Source organism: Ranitomeya variabilis, chromosome 5 (genome assembly GCF_051348905.1).
Source record: "Ranitomeya variabilis isolate aRanVar5 chromosome 5, aRanVar5.hap1, whole genome shotgun sequence".
Taxonomy (NCBI): domain Eukaryota; kingdom Metazoa; phylum Chordata; class Amphibia; order Anura; family Dendrobatidae; genus Ranitomeya; species Ranitomeya variabilis.
This window is the reverse complement of record NC_135236.1, coordinates 237,262,956-237,275,171: the sequence shown is the minus strand read 5'-3', so window position 1 is coordinate 237,275,171 and position 12,216 is coordinate 237,262,956.

Sequence of the window (12,216 nt, the reverse complement as noted above, 5' to 3'; positions counted from 1 at the left end):
TACCTCATAATATCATTTTTTTAATGTTTTGGCGCTTTTAGGCTATGTGCACATGTTGCAGAATTGCCACGGAAATTTCCTCAGCAATTCCGCAACTCCCTGCTGCGGGAAATACGCATGTAGAATTGGCATGCGTATTCCTGCTAAGCACTAGGGTTTTGCAAGCGTATTAGCTTGCAGAATGCTAGCGTTTTCCAAGCGATCTGTAGCATCGCTTGGAAAAATGATTGACAGGTTGGTCACACTTGTCAAACATAGTGTTTGACAAGTGTGACCAACTTTTTTACTATTGATGCTGTAGATGCAGCATCAATAGTAAAAGATAGAATGTTAAAAATAATAAAAAAAAAAATAAAAATCGTGCTATTCTCACCTTCCTGCAACCCCCACAGCCTTCCCGATCCTCGCGATGCTCCCGGTAACTCCCGTTCCCAGCGATGCCTCGCGACAATGACCCCAGATGACGTAGCATCATGCGAGACCATTAAGTCATCACAGGTCATTGTCGCAAGGCATCACTGGGAACGGGAGCTGCCGGGAGCATCACTAAGGCCTGCGCTGGATCCGGGGGCCGTCAGAAGGTGAGTATATAACAATTTTTATTTTGATGGATCAATGCATTCCTATGGAATGCGTATTTTTCCGCGATGTGGTTCCGCCGCGTAAAAATACGCAGCAGTAGCATAGCATTGCGGAATCCTATTGAATTCAATGGGTTGTGTATGCGTTTTCGCGGTGAAAAAACACGTCAAAAACGCCTACAATCCACAACGTGTGCACATAGCCTTACACAATAAAAACTATTTTATAGAAAAAATTATTATTTTTACATCACTTTATTCTGAGAGCTATAACTTTTTTTTATTTTTCTGCTGATGGAGCTGTATGGCAGCTTGTATTTTGCTGGACAAGATGACGTTTTCAACGGTACCATTTTTTTTTAACAAAAATCTTTTTTACTGAATTTCTTAGTTTTCATAACTCAAAACATTTGCACAAAAAGATAACTCACTTGTATCCCTATACAGGATAATAATCTTCGAAACATCCCTCATTCCCACCCCATACATAAAATGAGAATAATGGGGATAGGGGAAAATATGTGTAAGTGGGTTAAGAGCTGGCTCAGGGATAGGAAACAAAAGGGTGGGTATTAATGGAGCACACTCGGACTGGGTCGCGGTTAGCAGTGGGGTACCACAGGGGTCAGTATTGGGCCCTCTTCTTTTTAACATATTTATTAATGACCTTGTAGGGGGCATACAGAGCAGAATTTCAATATTTGCAGATGACACTAAACTCTGCAGGGTAATCAATACAGAGGAGGACAATTTTATATTACAGGATGATTTATGTAAACTAGAAGCTTGGGCTGACGAATGGCAAATGAGCTTTAATGGGGATAAATGTAAGGTCATGCACTTGGGTAGAAGGAATAAGATGTATAACTATGTGCTTAATTCTAAAACTCTGGGCAAAACCGTCAATGAAAAAGACCTGGGTGTATGTGTGGATGACAAACTCACATTTAGTGGCTAGTGTCAGGCAGCTGCTACAAAGGCAAATAAAATAATGGGATGCATTAAAAGAGGCATAGATGCTCATGAGGAGAACATAATTTTACCTCTATACAAGTCACTAGTTCGACCACACTTAGAATACAGTGTACAGTTCTGGTCTCCGGTGTATAAGAAAGACATAGCTGAACTAGAGCGGGTGCAGAGAAGAGCGACCAAGGTTATTAGAGGACTGGGGGGTCTGCAATACCAAGATAGGTTATTACACTTGGGGCTGTTTAGTTTGGAAAAATGAAGGCTAAGGGGTGATCCTATTTTAATGTATAAATATATGAGGGGACAGTACAAAGACCTTTCTGATGATCTTTTTAATCATAGACCTGAGACAGGGACAAGGGGGCATCCTCTACGTCTGGAGGAAAGAAGGTTTAAGCATAATAACAGACGCGGATTCTTTACTGTAAGAGCAGTGAGACTATGGAACTCTCTGCCGTATGATGTTGTGATGAGTGATTCCCTACTTAAATTTAAGAGGGGACTGGATGCCTTTCTTGAAAACTATAATGTTACAGGTTATATATACTAGATTCCTTGATAGGGCGTTGATCCAGGGAACTAGTCTGATTGCCGTATGTGGAGTAGGGAAGGAATTTTTTTCCCCCAATGTGGAGCTTACTCTTTGCCACATGGGTTAGGGCATGTTAGGTTAGGCTATGGGTTGAACTAAATGGACTTAAAGTCTTCCTTCAACCTTAATAACTATGTTACTATGTTGCTATGTTACATTCAACTCAACCCCTGAACCGAATAGCACCCCCTGCTCGACGTACGGTCATGACAATCAAGAAGTTTGGACCTTCATTTTCCCCAAAGAACCCTGTAGATCGTTCATCAGGTACCAATCTGCCTGCAAGAACAGAGTCATTAGTCGCTTAATCTCATCCTGAGAGCATTTGCGCTCAATAAACCTTCTCCATTTATTAAAGAATTTCTCCTTCAGTTTTGTTTTGTCTCTTTCAGCTTCCAATTTTTCTAGATGCACATTATTTAGCAACTCGCTCACAGTCGGGATCTCCGCTTTGATCCAGCTTCTCAAAATGCACTTCTTAGCTAGAATTGCTACATCATGCAAGAGTGATATCTTACCTCCTCCTTTATCTCCCTCCCCCACATAGTGGAAAATCCACAGCATCGGATCTAGCTCCCAGTCTTTTTTCTCTATCCCCTAACTAAAGTTACGGACTGTCCTCCAGAACTGTTGAATGACCTTACACCCCCACAGAACATGAAACATATTAGTGCGAGCCGTCCCACACTTTGGAAACCTCTGGATGCTCCCCGAGCAAGCCGAGCGCACCAGGAGGTTGAAGCCATAAATAGCCCTGTGTATAATTCTGACCTGGGTGTCTCTCCAATTCTCATAGCTATGGCTGTCTACCTCAGACGCGGCCAAGCCGACGCCTCCACATCGCCAGACCATGACGACGTGGGCGAGCATCCCAAGTGGGATGGAATGTGGACCCACTGCACCACATAGAGTAACCTGGACCTACCCAGACTAGGGAACGGCAGTGAGCTGGGTCTGTGGCAGCTGAGCAGATGACAATGTGCGGAACTAGATTACACCGCAAAACTTAAATGAAAACACAGTACATAAACAAAACATAATAATGTCAGGATCCCGATTCCACACGTCAAGGAAGGATACATGTCACAGGATAACAGGTGAAGGCAGGAGGACATCACGGGTTGATGCAGTCCAGGGTTATCTGGCACGGGCATATTAGGACAGCCTCTCTCTCAGGCCTCAGGCGTAGCGCAGGCTCAGCAGGAGAACATCAGACACCGACCTCGGACAGACTTCAGATGATGGCAGGGGTCATCACGGGTTGATGCAGTCCAGGGTCATCTGGCACAGGCATACTAGGATGGCCTCTCTCTCAGGCCTCAGGTGTAGCACAGGCTCAGCAGGAGAACATCAGACACCAATCCCGGATAGACGTCATCACAGAGTGGACCCCAGGGAACCGGTGGAACATCGGGTCAAAGGAAAGACATCAGGACACAGGCTAGACACCAGGACACAGGCTGGACGTTAGGACATCGGACACAGGCTGGACATCAGGACATCGGACACAGGCTGGACATTAGGACACAGACTGTACCTCAGGACATCGGACACAGGAAGGATATCAGGACACAGGCTGGACCTCAGGATGTCGGACCCAGATTGGACATCAGGTCATTGGACACAGGCTGAACATCTGGACACAGGCTGGACATCAGGATATTGGACACAGGCAGGACATCAGGACACAGGCTAGATATCAGGATATCAGGACTCAGACAGGGCATCAGAACATCAGGACACAGCAGAGACATCTGGGACACTGGCGTGGCAGCCCAAGGCATCGGAAAGACATCTGGGACATAGGCGTGACAACCCAGGGCATCGGTTACATTAGGACATCAGGAATACCAGAATGACATCTGCGACACAGGCGTGACAGCCCAGGGCATCGGAGACATCTGGGACACAGGCGTGGCAGCCAGGACATCAGTTGCATCAGGACACCAGGGATACCGGATAGACATCTGGGACACTGGCATGGCAGCCCAGGTCATCGGCTGGGACATGGATGGCACAGGACCAGGCAGCGGTGGTCATCAGGTTCCTAGCTATGGCCGTCAGGCTCCGGGCATCGGACCTAGGATGGAACTCAAGCGGGATGGTGCAAGCACCGCCGGACTGGACCTGGGCCGGACGGAGTTAGCACTGCATAGCAGGCTGAGCACAGTGTAGTAAAAGCTCAGCAAGAATACCGGACTCCATCTTTAAAAGATAAGGCCAGGAAGTTCACAGTCTCTGGGTACGGGGTGCCAGACACAAAAGGACTTCAGGAACATAACACAGAGGACACAGTTCAGACAGGGTTAGGTACTGGATATGCAGCCTCCAGGAAACAAGACACTAATGGATCTGGGTACTCTGCCCCCAGAACAGGCAGAAAAACAAGACACTAACGGATCTGGGTACTCTGCCCCCAGAACAGGCAGACAAACAAAACACTAACGGATCTGGGTGCTCTGACCCCAGAACAGGCGGAAAACAGGTATTGGCACTCCCAGAACATACTGCAGACAGAACGGGAGCTGGATACCTCACACACAAGGCAAGACTCAGAAACATAATGCAATGCTCTGGCAACACCCAACAGGAAAGAGAGAGTTTACATAGGAGCTGCCCTTCAGCGATAGGCTGAGGAAAGAAACACAGGTGCACACTAGTGATGAGCGAGTGTATCATTGCTCAGGTTTTCCCGAGCACGGTCGGGTGACCTCCGAGTATTTATGACTGCTCGGAGATTTAGTTTTCATCACGGCAGCTGAATGATTTACAGCTACTAACCAGACTGAGTACATGTGGGGATTCCGTAGCAACCAGGCAACCCCCACATGTACTCAGGCTGGCTAGTAGCAGTAAGTCATTCAGCTGCCGCGATGAAAACTAAATCTCCGAGCAGTCATAAATACTCGGAGGTCACCCGAGCGTGCTCGGGAAAATCCGAGTAACGAGTACACTCGCTCATCACTAGTGCACACACAGACCCTAATAAAAGCAGGGTAGGTGTGGCCGCGCGCACCCTAAGCACAAACAGAAACCATTACAGCACAGACAGCACAGGGACTATGGCTTAGGGCACCTGGCACAACTGCTAGCCTGAACACACGTGGAAAGTCATGCACCAGCTGCAGAGGACCTGGCAACCCACAGATAGCTTCCACAGCAGCAGCCAGGGACCGCACATGCGGGTGGTCATGCAGCAGGGCAAAGACATCACAGCATATGTACAGCTGTGCAGCGGCACAGGGAACTGAGCAGCATCCATACAGGTAACAGTATCCCTGCAAATTAGGGGGAGAGGAGCAAAGGGTTAAAGAAGAGACATGCAGAGTAACGCCGAAGAAACAAGGTATAAACCCACCGACGTTACACTCATTAGTAAAATTCTTTCTTATTAAACCCCATCCCCGAGCAATCTTAACTATAATGTCAGGATTCCCCATCTGTGCCCTTTATTTCATCCATCAAATGCGCCACTACCTAACTATAACGACTATAATCGATGGTGCAATGGTGTGCCTGCTGCCCCTCGGATTTCTTATGGCCCCCTCCTCGCCTCTTCCTCCTGCCTCTGCTTTCCCGGCTGGAGCTCCTGGAATCCCCTTTGCCCCTGTCACAGTCCTCCCCAGAGTCCACATGGAGTCTCTGGCTCATTTGATCTGGTGTCATGTATTGCATTGGTGGCGCAGGGGACCCAGAGGCCTCTCCCCACTCTCCTTGCTGGTATGTTGTCTCAACTTCCACCTTTTCACTTTCCTCACCGGATAGTCCGCAGTCTCCCATGGTGCCTTCCTCCCCTAGCTGTCGTTCTGTGCCTGCTCTCTCCTCTGCAGTGAGTTCCTCGCTCTCCATCCGCAGCCAAGCCCGTCTCTCCCGCCCTGTCTCCTATCTGCTTCATCTCCAGCTTCTCCTGTCTGGAGGAGGGACGCTTTCCCCGTCGGTGCCACATTGGATTTCTGCAGCCGCTGCTCTCCAGTGCGGTCTCCTGGGCCGTCACCTGTCCCCGCGCTCCTCAAAAGGTATCGCTCCATGCCTCTGGATTATCGGGGGTCACCTGCTGCGATACTGGGTCCACGGCAGGTTCAGGAAGGTCTGCAACTGACAATTTTGTGGAGAGGCTGCGGGAGCTCTCCACTTATATGCCCGCTGCAGTGAGAGCCAGAACTGGGAGTCCAGGGGTACCATTATTATTTACATCTGTCCTTTTGATTGCGTTTTATTGCACTTTTGGTTCGGCGGTATGATGATAAAGCATTGTCTTTTGTCTCGTTTTTTATTTATTTATATTGCGGTGTTCACTGAAGGGGTTAACTAGTAGGATACTTTTATAGAGCGGGTTGTTACGGACGCGGCGATACCAAATATGTGTACTTTTATTGTTTTTTTTATTTACATAAATGTATTTATTGGAAAAATATTTATATATTTTTTTCTTTAGGAATTTAAAAAAATATATTTTTACAGATTATAATATATACAGTGGGGCAAAAAAGTATTTAGTCATTCAGCAATAGTGCAAGTTCCACCACTTAAAAAGATGAGAGACGTCTAATTTACATCATAGGTAGACCTCAACTATGGGAGACAAACTGAGAAATAAAAATCCAGAAAATTACATTGTCTGTTTTTTTATCATTTTATTTGCATATTATGGTGGAAAATAAGTATTTGGTCAGAAACAAACAATCAAGATTTCTGGCTCTCACAGACCTGTAACTTCTTCTTTAAGAGTCTCCTCTTTCCTCCACTCATTACCTGTAGTAATGGCACCTGTTTAAACTTGTTATCAGTATAAAAAGACACCTGTGCACACCCTCAAACAGTCTGACTCCAAACTCCACTATGGTGAAGACCAAAGAGCTGTCAAAGGACACCAGAAACAAAATTGTAGCCCTGCACCAGGCTGGGAAGACTGAATCTGCAATAGCCAACCAGCTTGGAGTGAAGAAATCAACAGTGGGAGCAATAATTAGAAAATGGAAGACATTCAAGACCACTGATAATCTCCCTCGATCTGGGGCTCCACACAAAATCCCACCCCGTGGGGTCAGAATGATCACAAGAACGGTGAGCAAAAATCCCAGAACCACGTGGGGGGACCTAGTGAATGAACTGCAGAGAGCTGGGACCAATGTAACAAGGCCTACCATAAGTAACACACTACGCCACCATGGACTCAGATCCTGCAGTGCCAGACGTGTCCCACTGCTTAAGCCAGTACATGTCCGGGCCCGTCTGAAGTTTGCTAGAGAGCATTTGGATGATCCAGAGGAGTTTTGGGAGAATGTCCTATGGTCTGATGAAACCAAACTGGAACTGTTTGGTAGAAACACAACTTGTCGTGTTTGGAGGAAAAAGAATACTGAGTTGCATCCATCAAACACCATACCTACTGTAAAGCATGGTGGTGGAAACATCATACTTTGGGGCTGTTTCTCTGCAAAGGGGCCAGGACGACTGATCCGGGTACATGAAAGAATGAATGGGGCCATGTATCGTGAGATTTTGAGTGCAAACCTCCTTCCATCAGCAAGGGCATTGAAGATGAAACGTGGCTGGGTCTTTCAACATGACAATGATCCAAAGCACACCACCAGGGCAACGAAGGAGTGGCTTCGTAAGAAGCATTTCAAGGTCCTGGAGTGGCCTAGCCAGTCTCCAGTTCTCAACCCTATAGAAAACCTTTGGAGGGAGTTGAAAGTCCGTGTTGCCAAGCGAAAAGCCAAAAACATCACTGCTCTAGAGGAGATCTGCATGGAGGAATGGGCCAACATACCAACAACAGTGTGTGGCAACCTTGTGAAGACTTACAGAAAACGTTTGACCTCTGTCATTGCCAACAAAGGATATATTACAAAGTATTGAGATGAAATTTTGTTTCTGACCAAATACTTATTTTCCACCATAATATGCAAATAAAATGATAAAAAAACAGACAATGTGATTTTCTGGATTTTTTTTTCTCAGTTTGTCTCCTATAGTTGAGGTCTACCTATGATGTAAATTACAGACGCCCCTCATCTTTTTAAGTGGTGGAACCTGCACTATTGCTGAATGACTAATTACTTTTTTTCCCCACTGTATATATTTTTTTTACGTTTTTACATTGTCCCAGTATGGGACATCACTAGTGTTGAGCGATACCGTCCGATACTTGAAAGTATCGGTATCGGATAGTATCGGCCGATACCCAAAAAGTATCGGATATCGCCGATACCGATACCCGATACCAATACAAGTCAATGGGACACCAAGTATCGGAAGGTATCCTGATGGTTCCCAGGGTCTGAAGGAGAGGAAACTCTCCTTCAGGCCCTGGGATCCATATTACTGTGTAAAATAAAGAATTAAAATAAAAAATATTGATATACTCACCTCTCCGGAGGCCCCTGGACATCACCGTTGGTAACCGGCAGCCTTCTTTGCTTAAAATGAGCGCGTTTAGGGCCTTCCATGACGTCACGGCTTCTGATTGGTTGCGTGCGCTCATGTGACCGCAACGCGACCAATCACAAGCCGTGACGTCATTCTCAGGTCCTAAATTCCGAATTCTAGGAATTTAGGACCTGAGAATTACAGCACGGCTTGTGATTGGTCGCGTGGCGGTCACATGAGCGGCACGCGACCAATCAGAAGCCGTGACGTCATGGAAGGTGCTGAACGCGCTCATTTTAAGCAAAGCAGGCTGCCGGTTACCAGCGGTGATGTCCAGGGGCCTCCGGAGAGGTGAGTATATCAATATTTTTTATTTTAATTCTTTATTTTTTACATGGATGTGGATCCCAGGGCCTGAAGGAGAGTTTCCTCTCCTTCAGACCCTGGGAACCATACACTGGGAACTTCCAATTCCGATTCCCGATACCACAAAAGTATCGGATCTCGGTATCGGAATTCCGATACCGCAAGTATCGGCCGATACCCGATACTTGCGGTATCGGAATGCTCAACACTAGACATCACTATATAATGTCAGATCACTGATCTGACACTTTACACTGTTTAGAATCAGATCAGCGATCTGACAGGTAATGAAGGAGGCTTCTCATGTCCTGTTCTCAGCAGGCACTGACAAGCCACCTCCCTGCAGGACCTGGAAGGACCCCACAGCCATCTTGGTGCCAGGAGTCTCCATGGAGATGGAATGCCCGCCAGGGCTGTGGGACACCCGATACCGGGTCCGGTACTTAAAGGGATGTGTCACGGCAGCCCGGTCCATGTCCCTGGGTGCCCATATTAAGGGAAAAGTCTTAAAAGGGATTTGTGAATAAAGTTTGTGTTCATGACCCCACCTGTGGTTCATGATCAGGGATGACTGACGCTGCTTAAAGGGGTCCACTGGGGTGATGTTATGGCAGCTAAGATGATATGGCTTCCCACAGGTGAAGCTGGGTCCCCAGGGCTCCCAGTCTATAGATGAAGATGGTTGGTAGTGTAGCACGAAACGGAAGACACAGGTTTGCAGTCTCTTTACCTGGTTTACTGGTGAATTCGGGCAGCCACAGTCCAGGGCACCAGATCACAGGTATAGGTAGGGTCTGGCTGGCTTGGAAGCGAATTGGGAGTCCCCTTTACGAGGTGGAGTTAGAAGCCTTCCCTCTAGTGCTGTGGTGTAGTCCCTTGCTGCCCTAGGCTTCTCACAAGGTCCTCAAGGGTTCTCTCTGTCCTCCTTGTATGTAGGTCACTAACCCATATGACAGGTGACTCGAGCCTTTTTACAGGGTCTCTATCATGACCTGGGCTCTATGCGCCACTCTGTCTCCAGGTGTCAGGGTGGACAGGTGACTTGTAATCCAGCTGTCCTGCCGTTTTCTGCTGTGAGCCATGGAGTCCCTCACAACCTCGGTCTTCTGGCTACCAGTGTATGCGCTCTGTAGGGAGGTAGCCCAGCCGTAGCTATTCTCCCCAGTACTCACTCTCCTGCGCTTCACTCCTTCTACACGCTCTCTACAATCCGTTCGGCTTTTTCTTTTACTCTTTCTAGGAGCTGCAGCACTTCTCGTGGCTGCACGGTCCCTCTTCTTCCTTCTCCTCTGTCTCTCTGACAGGAACTCTCTCTTTCCCTCCAGACCAGAATATATATAGGGGAGCCACCCACATGCTGGATCAGAGCTCCCCCTTCTGGCCTGGAGTGTAAACATGTTACATGCTTATGTTTACCTGATAAAGAAGATGCTTCCTCCCAAGTGTGACATCACTCTCCCGTGAGGAAAGCAATGCCACTGTGACAACCAGGAGCCTGGGGTGTCACAGAGACCCTCAGGACATCGCGTTGTCCTGAGGGAAGCACGCAGGGAACCGATTCCCTGCGCCATGCTTCTCTATGCTGCTGTCACTACTGACAGCGGCATCAGAGGTGTTAAATGGCAGCGATCGGTGATAGCACCAATCGTGGGCATTGCTGCGGGGTGTCAGCTGTCACATACAGCTGACACCCGCACCCGATCGCCACGGCACTCAGCATGAGACTTCTGTCTCTCACAGTTGAAGTTTAACTACGATAAAAATTACAGACCTTTCCATTCTATGTAGGTGGGAAAACGTGCAAAATTGGCAATGTATCATATCAAATACTTATATTCTCCACTGTTTATACTTCTTCTTGTACTATCACCCACACATAGTAGTACAAAAATCCAATGACTGTCTCTCTGCTGTATCTAACATGATGTCCTTTATGTTATTCTGAATCTTCAGTTTTTTCCAAAACTGAACATTTTGTGTTTTTTCTCCCTATCTTTACTTAAAAGGAATCTGTCTATGGATTCATGTTGCCCAAACGAATCGCTTCATGAAACACTGTCTGAGACAAAACCTTTTACGGTCTCTCTAATTCATTCTCTGTGCCAGAAGAATCTACAAGTCATCAGTTTCCTACACTCTCCATGCCCTTGGTAGCACTTTCTGTACATATACAGTTCTCGACCGACTAGTGGCAAATGCTGCTTTACATGAATACCCTTATCTATATATATAATTGTCTAAGGGATTTTCCATCTGTCTGTCTGTCTGTCTGTCCTGGAAATCCCGCGTCTCTGATTGGTCGAGGCCGCCAGGCCTCGACCAATCAGAGACGGGCACAGCATGGCGACCATGATGTCATAAAGGTTGCCTCGACCAATCAGCGACGGGCACAGTCTGCCGCCAGGCCTCGACCAATCAGCGACGGGCACAGTATCGACGTAGATGTCATAATGGTTGCCATGGCGACGATGATGTCACAAAGGTTGCCTCGACCAATCATCGACGGGCACAGTCTGCCGCGAATTCTGGAATCATCATTGTCCATATACTACGGGGACATGCATATTCTAGAATGATGTCATAATGGAAATCCCGCGTCTCTGATTGGTCGAGGTCGCCAGGCCTCGACCAATCAGCGACGGGCACAGTATCGACGTAGATGTCATAATGGTTGCCATGGCGATGATGATGTCAAAAAGGTCGACCAATCAGCGACGGGCACAGTCGGAATCATCATTGTCCATATACTACGGGGACATGCATATTCTAGAATACCCGATGCGTTAGAATCGGGCCACAATCTAGTTTATTATATTTATGGCTGGCCCATACAATACAAGGACTGCTTACCTTATGTGTTACTCATTTTTCCTTATAGATTGTGTAAGATTGTAAGTAGCATGGTCTTCACTCATCTTGTTTGGATTGTTGAATAGTGGGTTACTCTGTGATGTCTGGTTTGTACATTTATACACTTAATTCTAAAGTGCTGGTAATTGTTTTGGCATGATATAAATCAAAACTATTATTATTATTAGTGGTAGAAGAGACTTGTGCCTCAGATACTAAGTCATGGACACAAGCTCACAGCATCTTGCTTTCTTGTTAGGTCTGGTAGCTCACTTGTTGGTAAGTATACCGTATTCAGTAATCTTATGTAAACAAAATTGGCTTCACCATAATCCCGCTCTGTATATAGCAAAAGGAAGTTATATGTCAGTGGTCAATCAAAGAACAGTCTGGCACAAGTAATTGGTAACGCAATCCTTGTGTTAAGACAATAAACATTATCACAATTTCAGATGTTACAAAAACTATGAAAATCATATAGGA